Below are 20485 nucleotides of genomic sequence, written 5' to 3'. Positions count from 1 at the left end.
ATTTTTAATGTTAACAGTAAAAATATCCCGTTTTCACATGAACCCACTGAAATATTATAAAATCATGCTTGTTTACTAGTACCAAGATTGAGAATTTAGAGCAAAACTCTTAGCCATTGAGTTTTATTTTACTCCGTGAACGACTTTGTTAGATGCTTGCACTGCTCCCCTACTCTGTAGGGCATTCCCAGCCCCGCACCTGAGCAGGACCCTGATCTGGCAGTGCCCGGAGGCCCCGGGAGGAACTTAGCATTTTCAGTAGTCTACTCTGTTCTCCCTCAGTCTCCCCAACACACAGTCATTTTTTGTTTTAAGTTATAAGGACATGTAATAACATAAACTGATTTATATTTTCCCAAGGTCTTTGCCAAATTATTTAAAGTATCTATCTCAATGGAGTGATTTGCTATGTAGCCATATATATTATAATAATAAATGGTGTATCAAGTTTTTACCTTTAATTGAAACTTTTTTCTTTTTTCTTTTTATTTGATAAGATAATCATAACAGTTATCCTGGGACTCGTTATAGGTGCCATTTTCTATGATCTAAAAAATGACCCTACAGGAATTCAGAATAGGTAAGTACATTTGGATCTTAATTTTGAGAAAGTGCTGTTACTTTTTCCAAGGTTATGAACATTTATTAAAAATTATTAAAAATACGTCAACATGGATGGATGGACCTTGATAACATTATACTAAGTGAAATAAGTAAATCAGAAAAAACTAAGAACTGTATGATTCCATACATAGGTGGGACACAAAATTGAGACTCATGGACATGGACAAGAGTGTGGTGGTTACTGTGGTTACCAGTGAGAGTGGGAGGGGTTGAGGGGAGGGGAGGGGCACAAAGAAAACCAAATAGAAGATGACGGAAGACAGTATGACTGTGGGTGATGGGTATGCAACATAATCAAACATCAAAATGATCTGGAGATGTTTTCTCTGAATCTATGTACTCTAATTGATCAATGTCACCCCGTTAAAATGGTCTAAATAAAATTTTAAAAATTTGAATTTCAGATAAGTATAGGACAAACTGAGGAGTAGGATAAGTCAGTGGGATGAAAGCTGCATGGAAGGGTTAATACACAAAATACACAGAGCATAAAATCTACCCACCTCTTCAGCTTTAGGTGTCTGGTTCAGTGGCGTTAATTACATTCACATTGTTGTGCAACTGAGGCAGGATAATTAAGAAGCTAGGAAAATTCCCTGACAAATGGAATGGGGAGAATTAGACAGATAGCTGATTGGAACTGGCCTCACCCAGCACCCTGAGTTACCTCCCTCCTTCTCCCTTGCATGACCACTCTCTTAAGCATTAAGCTTTCAGGACAATGAAGTTCTGATCAGCATCAAATAATCTCAGGAGCAAAGCCTTGGGTCTGTTGACCACAGAGACAGAGTTTTGGTTAAATTAGAAATAATATCTAGACCTCAGTTGTATTTCAGCTCCAGGCTCAGAAAAGCAGCAAAATCAGATATCATGAAACCATTACTGGCATCAGGACCAGATTCAATGACCAATGATCCCCTACCTAATGCTGACCAATTAGTAGAGACCACAGACCCTGATGATTTATGTTTATTCTGATGAATCAGCACATTAAAGGACACACCTGGAAAGCTGATGAATATTCTATTGAGATCCTCCCCTAAGACTTCCCCTGAAATTCCTGCATTTAGAAAAAGATAAAAAACCAAAGTCTAAGGACCCACCACATGCTCTCTCTCTAGGGCAGGGGTAGTCAACCTTTTTCTACCTACCGCCCACTTTTGTATCTCTTTTAGTAGTAAAATTTTCTAACCACCCACCGGTTCCACAGTAATGGTGATTTATAAAATAGGGAAGTACCTTTACTTTATAAAATTTATAAAGCAGAGTTACAGCAAGTTAAAGCATATAATAATAATTACTTACCAAGTACTTTATGTCAGATTTTTGCTAAGTTTGGCAGAATAAATCTTTATAAAATGACTTAGTATAGTTAAATCTATCTTTTTATTCATACTTTGGTTGCTTTGCTACCGCCCACCATGAAAGCTAGAACGCCCACAAGTGGGTGGTAGGGACCAGGTTGACTACCACTGCTCTAGATCATGCCTATACCTTCTTTCTTTAGGCATGAATCTTTCTTTCCATTAAGCTTTTTCCTAAGCAATAAGGGTCCTCATGGGACATGCAAAAAGGGAGCAGTGGGCAGCAACAGCTTGTCTTGGGCAAACCCCCTGAATCTGTCTCCAAGGCCCTTTCTTTTGCCTCTGTAACTTGTTTCCTGAGTCCACATACCCAGCTGACTTGCTTCTTCTGCCTCTGTGACTTTCTAAAATGTCAAGGCTTCTCTCTGAGCAGCCTTCTTGAATCTTCCCTCCCAGTGTACTTTTGCTTTATGTACTAAATAAACTTACTCTTCTGCTAGAGTTCTTGGCTCTGAGTTCTTTCTTTGCTGAACTCAAGAAATGAAAGCCAACATTACTGACAATACAAGCATCACCACCATCCGACTCCAGAACATTTTTTGCATATTCCCAAAGTGAATCTCTGCCTATTTAACAATATCTCCCCATTCTCTCTTCCCAGCCCCTGGAAACTACTATTATACTTTCTGTCTCTGAATTTGACTACTTTAGGTAACTCATGTACGTGGATCATACAGTATTTGTCCTTCAGGACTGGCTTATTTTTCTTAGCATAATATTTTCAAGGTTTATCCTTGTAGCATGTGTCATAATTTCTTCCTTTTAAAGACTAAATAATATTCCTTTGTGATATTTTGTTTATTTATTTGTCAGTCCCTAGAGACATGGTTGTTTCTACTGTTTGGCTATTGTGAATAATGCTGCTATGAACATGGTGTACAAATAAATATCTTTTTGAATCACTTTTACATTTTTTTGGATATATACCCAAAATTGGAGTTACTGGATCATTTGGTAATTCTATTATTATTTTTTTTTTTTTGAGGAACTGCTATCCTATTTCTTATAGCAGCTGCATCATTTTGCATTATTACCAGCAGGGCACAAGGGTTTCAGATAACTGTGCTTGATCTTATAGCCAAAAGGCCAAGAAGTGATGCATAAGGGTATCAGTTTCTCCCCAACAAGGTCTACACTTCTTCATTTCTGTTTTGTTTTGTTTTTTATTTCATTGTGGCAGCCACCCTAATTGGTGTGAATTGGCATCTCATTGTGGTTTTGATTTGCATTTCCTTAATGGTTAGTGATGCTGAATATCTTTTCATGTTAACGGTTATATGCCTTTTTTTTTATAGTGACACAAATCGGTTATATTTGCTTTCTACTTACAAACTGCACAGTGCCAGAGTACTGTTATAAAAGAAAAGCTCAGGTATAACAAATTGTATTGTCACCGACTTAACCATTTTACACGTTTCTAGTTATTTTCCTCTCTTTTTATCAAAATCTACATGGAATCACATTTTAATATGGTTATATAGCTTTTTTTATATAAATAAATTTTTATTAATTTTAATGGGGTGACATCAATAAATCAGGGTACATATATTCAAAGAAAACATGTCCAGGTTATCTTGTCATTCAATTATGTTGCGTACCCATCAACCAAAGTCAGATTATCCTCCGTCACCTTCTATCTAGTTTTCTTTGTGCCCCTCCCCCTCCCCCTCTCCCACCTTCCCCCCCCCCCCCAACCACCACACTCCCGTCGTCCATGTCTCTTAGTCTCATCCTTATGTCCCACCAATGTATGGAATCCTGCAGTTCCCGGTTTTTTCTGACCCACCCACCTTACTCCGTACAATGTTATCAAGATCCCACCATTTTGTTGTAAATGATCCAATGTTACCATTTCTTATGGCTGAACAGTACACCACGGTGTACATGCGCCACATCCTCTCCATCCAGTCTTCTATTTTTTTTTTACAGTGATTAAAGCCTTTAAGCAAACTCTTGGCCAATACAGCAAGAATCCATAAAAGAGTAGTGTCCTTAACATGTTCACCAAGTCCAAGTTGGCACCATCACCATTCCAAATCCCTGCAAATGCAACACAACCCCAGTTCAGTCTCTTAGGAGCTGTCACAAGGAGCAGGAGTCCAGGAAAAGTCCACATCCAGGAAAAGTCCGCATGGCACTGTAATTGTTGTCACAATTCTATACTTTGCAGCTCACGTCCAAGTCCCAATGACCGCTGCTTCTAGCTGGTAATGATTCAGGTAGACTGGAAAAGCCATCTGCAGCATATGTGGAGATGGAACTTCTCTTCTCCTCTGCCTGGAAAGATGAGACCAGGGTGCTTTTCCCTGGAGCTCTGCGACTGTGGCGTGGTAAAGAGAACCTTGGGATACACTAAATTCCTGCCACGCAAGTCTCTCCCGGCTGCTGTTCGCTCTGGGGAGCTGGGCAGCCCTCTCCGCGTTTCTGCTTTTCCTACCAGTCTCGTTGTGGCTTCTTCAGTGTTCCTTGGTTGAAGAGTCCTCTTAGTTTAGTCCAAAGTTGGTTTTTCCAGTTGATAGTTCTTAAAATTAGTTTGTAATCCACTTTGGTTCTGGGAGGTGGTTGTTGGTACGTCTGCCTACTCCAGCACCATCTTGTTTTCCTCTATATGCCTTTTGTATGTCTTCTTTGGAGAAATATTTATTCAAGTAATTTGCCCGTTTTTTTAATTGGTATATTTATTTTTGAGTTGTAAGACTTCTTTATATATTCTGGCTATTAACCCCTTATTGGATATACATTTGCTCATGTATTATGCCATTCTCGGGGTTTCGAACCTGGGTCCTGTGCTTCCCAGGCTGATGCTCTATTCACTGCAGCACCACCTGGTCTGGCTCCCTTCACTCTTTCAATTTGCCTCCTCATGTCTTAGTTTCTTCTTAAGTCAACTTTGACAAAGTGGCTGAAAGAAGTTGTAAACTTTGCAGGTTTTATTTGGCTGTTTCTCTGTTCATACATTAGGATAGCACTTGTGCTTTTGTTAGTTAAAATGAAAGGTGGTAGCATTTTTATAACCTTTGTAATCATCACCTTGGCTGCCATTACCAAGAACCACTGACTACGTGGCTTAAACAACAAATTTATTCCTTGGAGATTTGGATGCCAACATGTTTGGGTTGTGATAAGAGCCCTCTTCTGACTTGCTGCCTTCCTGCTGCGTCCTCACATGGCACAGAGAGACCTCTGAGGTCTCTCTCTTTACTTCTGAGAGCATCATGAGGGCCCTACCCTCACGACTTCATCTAAGCTTAATTATCTCCCAAAGATGCCATCTCTAAATATCATCACATTGAGGGATAGGGCTTCAACAAAAAGATTTTGTGAGGGCACACTTCAATCCATGGCAACTCAGGACTGTGCTTTTCAAACTGTGCTCTATGGAGTCCTGGAGGATGACTGTGGAGACACTGGAATGTGGAGAGACTGAGGGTGCTTACACTTCCCTGTCAGTTTTGACCTGAACAGTTGTTTAGTGTTGTAAGATATCATTTGAGAAAGAGTTTAGCAGGTAGCAAAGTGATCTAAGAATGCTTAATCAACTGTGGTGCTTTTGTTTCCCTTCCCTCGTTGCAGGGCTGGGGTGCTCTTCTTCCTGACGACCAACCAGTGTTTCAGCAGTGTGTCATCCGTGGAGCTCTTCGTGGTTGAGAAGAAGCTCTTTATGTGAGCATGTCTCTGTTCTGGGAAGGGGGCTGTCTCAGGGCTATTGGTCAAACTGGCCACGTAGAGAACTGGACCACAGGTTGGTTCCTGGGGATTACCAATGTTGATTGAGAAAAAGCAGCCCAAGGCTTGGAGGGAAATCATGAGCATGTGGGGCCTGAAACCAAGGAAGAAAGGAATTTAAAGATTAGAGCATATGCCTGACCTGTGGTGGCGCAGTGGATAAAGCATCAACGTGGAATGCTGAGGTTGCTGGTTCAAAAACCAGGCTTGCCCAATCAAAACACAAGTGAGAAGAAACTCCTACGAGTTGATGCTTCCCACTCTTTCCCTCCCCCTTTCTCTCTTTCTCTCTTTCATCTCTCTAAAATCAATTTTAAGATTAGAGCATAGTCAGCAAATGCAAATGCTATAGAGAATATAAGCAATAGAGGCTGAAAGGATCTTTTGTTTTAGTAAATAAGAAGTCATGATGACCTTCACAAGAAAAGTCTGAGGGGCTTTGTAAAGAGAAATACTGGATAAGTGTAAATTAAAGATGGGGAGGTAAATTTGACAATAAATACAGACCGAGCTTGGCTGTCAGTGGACGGAGAATGGGAAGAGCCAGAAGGCTGGTGGTTTGTTTCCTGGGTTCTTCAAAGTTGGAAGATGTCTGCCTGTATTTACCTGCTTGAGGAAAGAAATCAGTAGAGAGGAAAAAAATGAAGATATTCGGTGGAAGAATTTGGGATCACAGGAGGAGGATCTAGGTCTTGATTGGGGAGAAAATCAGCTTTGATAGCTGACAGGAGTACAGGGATGTACAGTCGGAAGGAATGATCATTGAGGGAAGAGTGTATGTTTTCTTTCATCACAAGAATGGAAGAAGTGAAAAGGGTTTAGTGATCAACACTGGGCTGGGGGCCGTGGAGAAGAGCATTGCCACCTTCTTTATGATCAGAAGTGAGGAGAAAGCAAAGCTGTGTCACCACTGAAATCAGCTGCTAAAGAGCCCTTTTTCAAGGAGATCCAATGTTGAAAGAGAAGGAAGAGATGCAGAACGTGTTTACCTGGAGTGGAGGATCTGAGGGCAAAGTGGGCGGCGTGGACAGCGATTTCTATAATGAGAAGAGGGTCATCTCACAGAGCTCGTTGGGAATGATGTCTCAGGGGAGGCGAGCACCTGAGAGGCTGCCTGAGGCTGACTAGGTGACGGTGGGGGTTAACCTGGAGGATATGAGAAGCTGTATTTGTAAGACCCCTGCTGTCAGCAGAAATCTATATAGCAAGTGGTTTAATCATCTAGTCTAGGCCCTGTTAAACTAATGTGGGATGCATGTTATGAATTTTGTTTTTTAGACATGAATATATCAGTGGATACTACAGAGTGTCATCTTATTTCTTTGGGAAACTGTTATCTGATTTACTGCCCATGAGGATGTTACCGAGTATTATATTTACTTGTATAACATACTTCTTGTTAGGTAAGCAATAAGACAAAAAGTATATGTCTATAGTCATGCATGTGAGGGGAAGCTATTTCTTTTTTCCAGTATGTTTTTTGTTTTCTAAACTACAAAGCAAGTCACGATATAAGGGAGTGTCTTATCTATTGTGCACACTCTGAAATAACTGTTTTCTGAGGACATTTATGGCAAGACTTTGCCCAAACTAACTTTTATACCTGTTAATAAAACTACTCAGTAACGGTGTCATATACAAACATGGAAATCATTTATAAAATATTTGAAACTGTGGTGGAGGAGCTGGAGCTGTGATATTTATTACCAGTCTATTTATATTCATATATATAGTGAAAGATAGCAACTTTTGGGACTTATTGATTTAATAAAAATACTTGTTCTATACATGTAGACAGATTCATGTGTGCATTGTGTTTAGGCTTCTCCTCAGATTAATTGCTTTGGAATTTTCACATGTTTCACTGTATACATACACACATAGCAGAAGTATATATACATATATATATATAGACAAAGCACTATAGGAGAATAATCACTGATTAAGTTTAAACTTCCATTTTGCAAATTAAGAGGTGTGTCCTAAAGAATTAGGTACAGCCTGATCAGGCAGTGGCGCAGTGGGTAGAACATTGAACTGGGAAGCGAAGACCCAGGTTTGAGACCCTGAGGTTGCCAGCTTGAGCGAGTGCTCATCTGGTTTGAGCAAAGCTCACCAGCTTGGACCCAAGGTCACTGGCTCGAGCAAGGGGTTACTCAGTCTGCTGTAGCCCCACGGACAAGGCACATATGAGAAAGCAATCAATGAACAACTAAGGTGTCACAATGAAAAACTGATGATTGATGCTTCTCATCTCTCTTCGTTCCTGTCTGTCTGTCCCTATCTATCCCTCTCTCTGAGTCTCTCTCTGTCTCTGTAAAAAAAAAAAAAATTAGGTATGGAACCTGGATCCTCAGTCCCCTGACTAGTCTTCTTACAGCTGTTCCATAATCTTCAGAGTGTATGACCTGTAGTAGCCCGCCAGTATAGTTATAAGGTAGTTTCGTGAAACTTCATTTAGCCCCACCCTCAATCGCAGGCTCTCAGAGACTAGAAGTGCTCTCTCAGGTAGTGAACCTACGGGAGGTCATGTAATCCTAGTCTTCCCAGTTTCTTCACTAAGGCAGTGACAGCACACAGTGAGTCATGTGGTGAAGTCTGGGTAAAAACAATGTGCTCTTGACAAGTTTCCTTCTTAGGGAGAAGGCAGTAGAGTTCTGGCCAGGTGTGCTGCCTCTAGCTCCCCGTCTCAGGCACTCAGAAATTGTTAATTACACAATAAGGAGCATAGGTGTTACATGAGAAAGTGCTCATGCAGTAGTAACAAAAAGAAAACTGAAGGATAACTCTATACAGTTAAACGGGGGGGGGGGGGGGGGGGGCGAATGAAATTGGTGACTCGGTGAATTTTTTTTCATTTTGATATTCATTTCTCAAAATATTTGCACCATAAACAATACCAGATACACAGTGACCTAAGCAGTTGGATTCACCCCATCTTTTTTTCCTAAGGATTGAAGCCAGTGGTGGAGGCTTTCTTCATCATGATGTTTACCCTTATGATGGTGGCTTATTCGGCCAGCTCAATGGCGCTGGCCATAGCAGCAGGTCAGAGTGTGGTATCCGTAGCAACACTTCTCATGACCATCTCTTTTGTGTTTATGATGGTGAGTAGGAACTGCACTTCATAATTATTTCCCCTTGTTCCTTCCCACAAATTCATCTGTTATCGAAAACTTGTTTTTGAGGATTTTGTTAATGGGACTTTTAGCTTTAGAAAGCCATGTACTGCTCACAAAAATTAGGGGATCAGGGAACATGCAGATACTCCTGTACTTTCAGCCTTTTGGATAGTACATTTTCACCAATGAAATAAAAGTTGGTTTTGTATCTCACTTGCATAATCAAACACCTTTCTTTGACTTGTTGTTTGCTATTCTGATGTTCTTGTTTAATAAAAAACAATCAAATGCTTTTTTTTTATCACTTCATATTCACTTTAAAATATCTCCTATATTTGTGGGCAGTATATTAAAATAAAGCTTATATTAGAGAATGTACTTTTTCTTGACCTCAGCCTTTTTTTTGCTACTGTTCTAATATAGTTACTATCACTTTAGTTAGCATGTTGTTACAAATGAGGTTTTAAAAGGTGTTCTTTCATGACATATAATGAAACTTTGATAAATGGTAACTTCAAAACCAGAAAAATTTTGCTGAAGGATTCCCTCATAATGACAAGTTAATTGCCTGACTTCTGCACTGGTGTTAAGAGTGACTGACGGCTTATTAACGCAGCGGCTGAGATGGTTTATTTGGATCAAATACTTTCCGACAGAAAAGCTAAGCTCCATGAGAAATAGAACAGCATGTGCATGGATAGTCTATCTTTGGTCACTCCTGTATTTTGAAAAGGAGTGTTTTAAAAATACTGAAAATTTCCAAAGTCCACATGGTATTAGGTTCCCTCCCTTCTGTATCTGACATTCTCTTATATCAATATATTTCTGGTTACCTTTTTTGTTTGTTTGTTTAATGGTTAATTAACCCTAACCTTACATGCCCTTGACTATTGCATGCACAGATAAATGAACGGGTGAAAGGAACAGTTAGCACAGCGATTTTCAACCAGTGTGCTACAAAAGGCACGCTGGTGTGGTGCAAGAATTTTTAAGACATGCAGTACCTGACTATTTAGTCAGGGGCACTGACCTCTTAGGTTGTCAACTTAAAAAAATCACAACAGCCAACACAATGATAGCCATCCAGTTTGAATGAATCAAAATTATACCTATTTTTGTCAGATCAGCTAAAGTATAATATTTTTATTTTATATATTTCATAGTGTTTTTTTGGTTTGCTGCAGAATTTTAGTAATAAGTTTATATGTGTCATGAAATGGGAAAGGTTGAAAATCGCTGAGCTAGCACATTTCCCCATATGACATCAAGTAAGTACAAATGCTTAGCCTACTTACTTGATACACGTGTCCTCTCTGCCAGAGTAAGAGTTGATGTCTTTAAAAGTTGATAAATAGCCCAATCTTACCATTGGAAACTACCAATCTAAAAATATTATTGGCAGTGATAAATCTTGTGGATATTTCCTTTAATGTCATCCAATAAATAAAATGTCCTTCAGTTTTGTTTGTTATATTAGATGCTTTGATTAATTATTATTATTATCTCTCGTGAGAGAGAGAGAGGCAGAAAGAGTGACAGAGACAGGGACAGAGAGGAAGAGAGAGAGAGAGATGAGAAACATCAGTTCATAGTTATGTCACTTCAGCTGTTCATTGATGCTTTTCATATGTGTCTTGACCAGGGAGCAATAGCCAAGCCAGTGACTCCTTGCTCAGGCCAGTGACATTTGACCTCAAGCCAGCACAATGAGGTCATGTCTGTGATCCCAGGCTCAAGCCAGTGACCTCTTGCGCAAGCTGGTGAGCCCGTGCTCAAGCGGGATGAGCCCACGCTGAAGCTGGCAACCTCGAGGTTTCAAACCTGGGTCATCAACATCCCAGATTGACAGTTATCCACTGGGCCACCACTGGTCAGGCTGATTAATTGTTATTATTTATAGGAGATATATATATATATATATGGAACTTTTAAAACCACACATAAAATTGTATTTTACTGGGAGATTTTATATACTAAATGCTTGATTAGATCAAGTTAAAAAAATATGTTTCTCTGGCCAAGTAGCTCAGTTAATTAGAATGTTGTCCTGATACACCAATGTTGCAGGTTTGATCTCTGGTCAAGGCACATACATGAATCAACCAATAAATGCATAAATAAGTGGAACAACAAATAGATGTTTCTTGTCTCTCTCTGTCTCTCCTTGTCTTTTTCTAAAATAAATTAAAAAAAAAAAACCTCAAAAAATATTTCCCCCAGCATCATTGCCATTGAGATACCCTCCTAGCATCTGGAGGGCCAGTTAGGAGAAGTTTTGTATGAACCTCTTCCTGGAGCAGTCCTTCTTGAAGTCTTCATGGCAATACTGCTTTTGGTAGCTTTAAATGAAGGTATTGGCCATATTTTATGCTGCAGTTTGCTACATTAGGTCTAGGCTTTGGGTTATTTTAAGCATGCATTCTGAAACCCTAATTATTCCTAAAGTCATACAGAGACAGAATGCAAACCCTTATAAATAACAAAGCTTACATGTGTTGTGGAAGTATAGAAGGGCATGAGGTACTCAGGTCATGTTCTGGTGTGTCTGTTAGTGGGAACGCATAGTGGTTGTATCATTAGAACAGTCAGGACTATGGACCTTCCATTGTGTGCAGTTACAAAGAAAGTAAAAGCCTTGACAATTAAGGATCTTCTAATTAAATGAAATATAGATATATTGTCATTCCTTTAAAACCATAAATAGCCTTAGTTGTAGAGAGAAATACACATGCAAAGAGGATATGGTAAGTTTTTAGAGTAGTGAAAGGAATTTCAGGAAAGAACTGGCCTTAGCAGAAATGTTTACCAGGTTGTAGGGGACTTAAAGAGGGTGATCTCCATAGTGTATCATGGAATCACTCCACCAGTTCTGACTGTTGGTATTTGCTCTTTGTAGATTTTTTCAGGGCTGTTGGTCAATCTCAGAACAATTGGGCCTTGGCTGTCATGGCTTCAGTACTTCAGCATTCCTCGATACGGCTTTGCGGTAAGTTTTTCTCAACTGTCCCTATGGCTGGTTCGCTGTTCCCAAGCTAGGAACAACCAGATTGGAGCCTGACCATCTCATGTCCCCAGACACGAGCCATGGAGGTCTCCCAGGAATTTCCTTTAGGAGTGGTGAAGGAGAGTTTCCTTTAAGGCCTTGGGTCACCTTTATGCTCAGCTGGCTTTCCCGGCACACTCTTGTCTGAGAGAAGAGAAGGGTGGAATAGATAACTCATAGTTAAGGAGGAAGAGTGATCAATTGATGTAAAAGATGGAGGTGGCTTTGGTGTAATGTAGAATCCATGAGAGGATGGGAGCCCAGACTACATATATATTTTTTTCTAGACTATATCTTTTATACTGCAAAGGAAATTAGAAAAATCAGGACCCTTTAATATTCACAGCCGTTATTGGCTTTAGAATCTAATAAACTACAGGGAAAACTGTGTCTTAATATAGTATAATTGGCTTTCCAACTCCCAAGAATTACAGCTGCTTTTGATTAAAACAAACAAGAGCAATACAAAAGCTGTCACAATAAATTAACAATAGTCATTGTAAAATTAATACCATTGTCTCATTTTAATTATAGTGTTTTGGGGTTATAACATTGGGAAGAGAGGAGGAAGGTACTATGGGATAATATAGCCAGAGGTCTTCCCTCTTTGCCAAATACTTAATTTCCTTTATATTAGAAAGCAAAATTCCAACCCTAGGGCTCTTGACTGCCAGAACAATTATTGTAATTGCTCTGGTCTGACAAAGACTGTGACTATGAAGCCTGTATTATTTTCAGAAATAACAATAGAGTTTAAACTATGAGGATGGAATTGTGATGTCTTTGGAAACTTTGAAATCCAAAACTATTTACCTTTGCCGCACCCTCTTGTGTTTTAGGCTTTGCAGCATAATGAATTTTTAGGACAAAACTTCTGCCCAGAAAATGACACCTGTAGCTCTGCAATGTAAGTTTGCATTGACTGTCGTAATGGGTTTGCTCACTGTGTGGTGTGATGTGGAAAGGCTCCTGGGCTTAGCTGGTATGAGTCCTTTCAGGGACACCCACTCTCTGGGACTAAGTTTTCTTACCTGTATAGTGAGTTGTTGTTCACTAATGTATATATATGAAAGTATGGTACAACTCCTAGATATTCTACTATAGTCAACATTGTATACTATTTAAGTTGGAGAAATGTTTCTTATATGCTGTTTTTTGGGGGCTTTTAAAAATATTTTTTTTTGCTGTTTTGATTGTGGTTGTGAGATTCAATTTTCAAGACATTTACTTTTGAAATGAGCTGTTTTTATATTTTAGCAAGGCCTTACAGTATCTGCACTGTGTGGATTCTGTAAAGTGTTTGCATCATGAACTTATGGCTGCCTGTGAGCCCAGCCCATAGCCAGTCGTATGGGCTGAAAGGGAAGAGGGAAAGAAGAGGGAAAAGAGGGAACGTATTCCTGCATGGTCCTGGCACTTGTCTCTTCCTCCTGCATTGAGGAGACGTCATGGCATCAAAGTCTGCACAGCTTTTTTGTTTTTTAAACTGACTTGGAATACTGCCAATGGAGGGATATATTCTCTACAGAAGGAACACATGTTTTAGTAAGCTAAGAAGGAAATCCCCTTATTTTCATAACATCAACATAACAGAAATACATATTTTAATAAAATTAAGGGGTTTTAAAAATCAAGGATGTTTTCAAAATTAAGATATGGTAAAATTTGATGATTGTCAATGATTTTATTTGCTACATTAATTAATGAGAGAAAAGAGAATGCTGCTATCCTAAATCTCATGATCATTCAATTAGAACAGAAATAATTCTGAATAACAGCACAAATGGCTATTTTGAAGTACAATTGGGTGTTGAATAACACAGGTTTGAACTGTCCAGATCCACTTATATGGGGACTTTTTTTTTCAATAAATGCTGTAAAGCTATTTTCCTAATGGTTTTCTTACCAATTTTTTTTTAGCTTACTGTATTATAAGAATGCAGTATATAATAAATGTAAGATATATAATATGTGTTAATTGATTTGTTATTAGGCTCCTATCAACCGTAAGCTATTGGTAGTTAAATTTGGGGGGAGTCAAAGATTCTATGTGGAATTTTGACTGTACGAGTGACAGCACCCTAACCCCCCACGTTGTGCAAAGGTCAACTATGTTGTCAGGAATCCTCAGTGAAGTTTTCTTTTCTTGCCCATCCCGTTCCTTCTCTTTTGATCTGGGTATGGCATTTTTTTGGAACTGCTACATTCCAAGACTGGTACAAAAATAGTACCAGACAATAATGGCGGCTATGCCAGTTGTCTTTAGTACCAGGTGCTGATCTACCCGTGGCAGGGCTCCTCCATCCTGTGCTTCTCCAGCTCCCAGCAAGGCCTCTCCCTGACACCTGGGCCGCCTGGTGAGGTCTTGTAGCCGAGCACCGGCCGTGCCCATTCCAGTCTCAGTGCAGGAGCTGATGGAGGGCAGCTGTCAGGAAACCCTGCCACCTCTTTCCTGGTTTTAGAATTCTTAGTCTGCATTCTTTTGTGTGGCTGGCTGTGGGTAAAGAGTTCTATAAAGAACTTGGGTCATGTTTGTGAAGGCCTTAGATGTCATCCGGTAAAGCTGAGGTTTTCCTCTTCAAGAGTAAGTGAACATTTATTTGATAAACATTTCTGCCTTTTGGAGAAAGTCGCTTCATAGATTTGGAACCAAATGAATCTGGAGAGGGTAGCAACTTAGTTCAAAGTGTGAGTCTGTGAGCTTGGTCAAGTTCCTTAAACTTTATTCTCTTTATTTCTTAAATGTATATAATATGGACCCTGTTGGGTTGTTTTAGGGATTAATTAAACTCTTATGTGCAGGTTGTTACTGCTAAGCATGGCGTCTAGCAGAACTGTAAGCACTCCTTGACTGTTACCTATTATATATGAAGTGATAGTTGTTTAAGACTTGGTAACCTATGGGGTTCTTTAACAAAGGAATAACGTATATATTGAGTCAAATTAGACAGATGCTGAGAATGAAGTCATACTCTTTCTGTTGAATTTCAGATGTACTGGAGAAGACTTCTTGAGAAACCAGGGCATCGACCTCTCAACTTGGGGCCTGTGGCAGAATCATGTAGCCCTGGCTTGTATGATTGTTATCTTCCTTACAATTGCCTACCTAAAATTGTTATTTCTTAAAAAATTTTCTTAAAACAAAACATGCACAGAGATACACTTTGGCCAACTGAAATTTGATCCACCATTAAGGAAGGAGACAGAACCATATTATGAACTTCTCGACAGTGATGGTGTTTTGGACCATTCAGAAGAAATACACTACACTACAGGATCTAATCTTGATCTAAAACTAGAATATGGACAAGGACACTAAGATAGTTACTTTTTAGGTGCAAACTGGAGTCTGCTGAAGTCCACTGAAGAAGAATTACGTCCGTGGTAATTTGACTTTTTAATTAAGGTTAAAATACTTTGGCACAGATGAGCAAAGTCTGTTAGTTCCTTTCTCTGTCATGTAGCCTTTAGAGTATTTTGTTATTGTTGTTGTTTTAATTCTGAAGATGTAGAAATAAAATTTTGTCTTGCAGTAAAAACAAAAATTTTTTTCTAATTTACAGGGATTTATTACACATTAAAAAGATCAACCTGATTTATGTATTCAATTAAGATTTTTTGTTATCTTTTTATTTGCCATCATATTTTTCAGCCAGAATTATTTCCAATAGAAACCATTATAGAAATCACAATGAAGTGAATTATGAAAAAAACCCAAGTCATACTGCTTATTAGTTCATCTAGTCAGACAGTAACCACATGGGAGAAATCTAGTTTAATTAATAACCTAAAAAAGAATTGAATTCTAGAAACTCGTGACAAGTCACTAACATCTGGTAGCCGTTTCCTTATCTTTAAACTGAGTAGGTGTGTCAGTTGCTCTCCAGCTTCAATATGATATAAACCTATGACCTGCCATTATTTAATAAATAATAACATATATTGACGCTATAGTGGAAATATGAAATCTCAACTATGTTGGAAAAACCCAGTATTATTTATAGGGTAAAAAAAAATCATTATAGACCTGTGGTGGTGCAGTGGATAAAGTGTTGACCTGGGACACTGAGGTCACCGGTTCAAAACCCTGAGCTTGCCTGGTCAAGGCACATATGGGAGTTGATGCTTCCTGCTCCTTCCCTCATTATCTCTCTCTCTCTTTCTATCCCTCCTTTTTAAAATGAATAAAGTCTTAAAAAGAAGTCATTATAATGGGAAAAGCTTTGATGGGCCTTAAAAGGTTAATAGAACTTCCTGAGACTTCTCTGTAGTGGAATTAGAATATCTCAGGGATCTTGGCTGGGCCATGGGACGTAGGTACAGAGCCAGGACCTGGTGACTTACCCTTCCTGGGGTTGTCCTGTGGTTTATGATCTGCATGTGCATCAGAATCACCTGGGAACTTCCCTCAGATGCAGCTGCTTGGGCCCTGTGAGCCCTGATGCATCACTGTCTTCAGGGCCCCTTCGTCAAGAACTGTCCATGCCAGGAGCCGGTAATTTCCAAGATCCTTTTCAGCTCTGCAAATCTTAGACTTGTGTTATAATGACATAACTGGCCCTACACAGGTTTTCTTCTTCCCTCACATACATCTTATTTATTTATTTATTTATTTATTTATTTATGTATTTTTCTGAAGCTGGAAACGGGGAGAGACAGTCAGACTCCTGCATGCGCCCGACCGGGAGCCACCCAGCACACCCACCAGGGGCGACACTCTACCCACCTGGGGGCAATGCTCTGCCCCTCTGGGGCGTCGCTCTGCCGCGACCAGAGCCACTCTAGCGCCTGGGGCAGAGGCCAAGGAGCCATCCCCAGCGCCCGGACCATCTTTGCTCCAATGGAGCCTCGGCTGCAGGAGGGGAAGAGAGACAGAGAGGAAGGGGGGGGGGGGTTGGAGAAGCAAACGGGCGGTTCTCCTATGTGCCCTGGCCGGGAATTGAACCCGGGTCCCCCGCACGCCAGGCCGACGCTCTACCGCTGAGCCAACCGGCCAGGGACGTAGTACTATTCTTAACACAGCCTCCCAATGTAAACCATTCAATCTTGATCTTGTTGTACTTTTATTTAATTTCATTAAAGAAAAAGTTCACAAATATAAGTTCAGCTGAAGATTACTGAAGATATCATAGTTTATGTATTCAATATAACGATTTAAAAGTACCACTTATTTCATTTCCACAGTGTGTCGTGCAGAGAATATTAAAAATTTAATTGTGGGCCACATAAACTCACTACGCGGGCTGGATTTGGCCCACAGGCCATATGTTGGTCATGCCTGCTCTATCCACTCGGTCACCAGCCAGGGCACCACTTTTCTTCTAATGGTCTTTTATTGTTCTAGGATCCAGTTCAGGAGCCACATTTAATTTTTGTTTTTAAAAGTAAATACTTTTGGCCCTGGCTGGTTGGCTCAGTGGTACAGTGTCGGCCTGGCATGTGGAAGTCCTGGGTTCAATTCCTGGCCAGGGCACACAGGAGAAGCGCCCATCTGCTTCTCCACCCCTCCCCCTCTCCTTCCTCTCTCTCTCTCCCCCTCTCGCAGCCAAGGTTCCATTGGAGCAAAGTTGGCCTGGGCACTGAGGATGGCTCCATGGCCTCGCTCAGGCATTAGAATGGCTCCAGTTACAACAGAGCAACGCCCCAGATGGGCAGAGCATCGCCCCCTAGTGGGCTTGCCCGGTGGATCCCGGTCGGGCACATGCAGGAGTCTGTCTCTCTGCCTCCCCGCTTCTCAATTCAGAAAAATGCAAAACAAACAAACAAAATAAATACTTTTTAGTATTAAGTGAACCGAGAATCACCAGCGTGAAGATCCCTGTGACTAGTCATTTTGGAGGATCATTTAGCATCAGCAGGTGTCTTGTCATGTTGTTGCAACATTAGTTCAAGGACATGTCATTTTATATTTTTATGTTTGGACTTTAAGAAACATTTTTCTTCACTTTTTATGACATTTAACTTATGCATCATATTGTAACACATTATCACACACTCTCTTCACCTGATTAATATATAAATATCAGGGTTAATCTATTTTTTTGTTCTTGGTACAGTTCCTTCTTTTTACATAAAGCAGGCTTACCTGTAGCTCTCTGTATACAGTGTTCTTCACACAGGAAAAAATATATTACAGAGTACTGTGAGATCATATATATATGATATATATATGATATCATATATATATATATGTGGAGAGAGTATGTAGCTATACCTCATAACCTCATACACAAAATATAGTTAAGAAACAAAACAGACAAAAATATTTTACTACCTATTTTAATATTAATAAGAATTTAAATATATCCTATCATACTTATCATCCCTTTGTATTACGGTTTTATTGGGGTTTTGGTTTTTTTTTTTTTTTTTTTAAGCAAAAGAGAAAAAGAGACAAGTGTAGTAAGAAACAGGAAGGGAGAGAGATGAGAAGCATCAACTCGTAGTTGTGTCACTTTAGTTGTTCATTGATTGCTTCTCATACATGCCTTGACTGGGGTGCTCCCGCTGAGCCAGTGACCCCTTTCTCAAGCCAGCGACCTTAGGATCTTATTGATGAGCTCGCACTCAGGCTGGCGACCTCAGGGTTTCCAACCTAGGTTTTGGCATCGTAGGTAGATGCTCTATCCATTGCGCCACCACTGATCAGGTGAGTATTACAGTTATTTTTTAATATAATTGGAACACAGGCATACTCATTCATATTTGTATTATCTATAGAGCTTTTGCACTATGATGGTAAAGTAGTTGTGACAGAGAAAATGGTTCATAAAGCCTAAAACATTTGTTATTTGGCTCTTTATGGCAACTTTGCAGACTCCTGCATCAAACCAAGAGTGCCTGTTCCCAACAGTTAGAGTGCACAGGTCTACATACTAAGTGATGCTGGCCTCTCTCAGTATAATTCCCACTCGCTCATTTACAGATTTTGTTTTTCCTGTTTCTGCAGCTCTATGCTCTGCTGTATCGGAGCTCCTGAGTCCTCAAGCATAGGGGGACACATTCACTTGGGAATACAGTAAGGTTCCATTCAACCTGACACTGTCACTTAGTCACTTTGAGATCTGCATCCTGGTGGAAGAGCAGCCAAAGAAATAAGCTATCACATTGCTCATCTGTTAGGAGAGAGTTTACAGAGGTAACTTGGGGTTTCCATGTCTAGTGTTTACAGCAAACAGGCATCCCAAATAACCATAGCCTGAAAAAGGACTTTGAGCACCAGGCAAGCAACTTAGTACAGCTAAAGTACTGGTCAACAACAAGGGAACTCTAGAGAGGCTGGTAGAGGAGAGATGTGACATAGTTATAGCCTTGTGACAAGCAGTAGCAATGAGAATTCTAACCTTTCTGTATTCTGTTTTCTAGAGATTATAGTTGGCCTCCCTTGAAGAGTCCGGAGTGGACTTAATGTGGGCATGGGTGGATCCGAGTGGTTCAAGGGTGGCTGAAGTAGATGCTTTTAGTGATCGGTGCCATATCTCCTCTGCACCTCTGACTTCAACTGCAGGTTTGGTCAACAGTCTCATGTGAGCTCTGATCATGTACAATAATAGATAGCATCCAACCTCAAGCAACATAAATCCCTTCACTATTTTGCCTTCTTCAAAGATGAAAGAATCTGCTGGGCCGAAGAGCAAGCACAGCCCGAAAGTGCAGGTGTTAGCACTCCAGGGAAACCCCTTGACCAGTAGGGATTGGGGCCAATGGAAAAATGTCCCAGCCTTACATCCTTCAGACAGGGTAATGGAAGGCATTTCATAGTGTTGTCAGAGGTGGAACTGAGCGCTTGTTGCCTAGGGGGGCAACTTCAGTAACCCACCTGTATACTGGCATTTCCTACTCCTGCTGCCTAGTATCACCTCCCAAATAAACTACTTCAACTCAAGTCCTTGGCTTTTCTTTCAAAGGAACACAAACTAAAACACATTCCCATTAAGACCAGAAATAAGACAAGCATGTCTACTTTCACTGTTACTCTCTGACATAATACTGTCCTTATTTACAATTGAGCTGGTCTTCTTCATAGAAGAACCAAAGAATCAGAATCAATACAGAATCTATCAGAGCTCACAAAGGAGTTCAAGAAGTGTGATAACATAAGATTAATGTATAAAAAATTAGGAATTTTCCTCTATAACAGCAATAACCAACTAGAAAATAGAATGGAAGACAAGATTCTGTTCACAGTAGCAATAAAACCATATTAAAGAATATATAAACTCTTGCATGACCTGCAGTGGCACAGTGGATAAAGCATCGACCTAGAATGCTGAGGTTGCTGGTTCGAAACCCTGGGCTTGTTGGGTCAAGGCACATATGGCAGTTGATGCTTCCTGCTCCTCCCTCCTTCTCTCTTTCTCTCAGTGTCTCTCTCTTCACTAAATTAATTAATTAAAAAATATGTAAGATCTTTAAGAAACACTTTAAGGACATCAAGAAAGTTGTGAATAAATGGAGAGTCATGCTTTTGGTATTGTAAAATGCTCATTCTCCCCAAACTAATCAATAAAATCAATGCTACTTCAATTAAATTTCAGGGAGACTTTTTCCTCTTTCCTTTCCCATCCTCAGAAACCTATCAAACTTATTCTTACACATTTATATGG

At 39.9% G+C, this 20485-nt stretch overlaps 1 pseudogene; it reads left to right on the top strand.

Annotated features, from left to right (window-relative positions):
- The window catches only part of LOC136405318 (broad substrate specificity ATP-binding cassette transporter ABCG2-like), a 56083-nt pseudogene extending 40596 nt beyond the window's left edge, over positions 1-15487 (top strand).
- Positions 15488-20485: the final 4998 nt, after the last annotated feature.

Source organism: Saccopteryx leptura, chromosome 5, assembly GCF_036850995.1.
Source record: "Saccopteryx leptura isolate mSacLep1 chromosome 5, mSacLep1_pri_phased_curated, whole genome shotgun sequence".
Taxonomy (NCBI): Eukaryota; Metazoa; Chordata; class Mammalia; order Chiroptera; family Emballonuridae; genus Saccopteryx; species Saccopteryx leptura.
The sequence above is the reverse complement of the archived record's forward strand: the minus strand, read 5'-3'. Positions and strand labels throughout refer to the sequence as shown.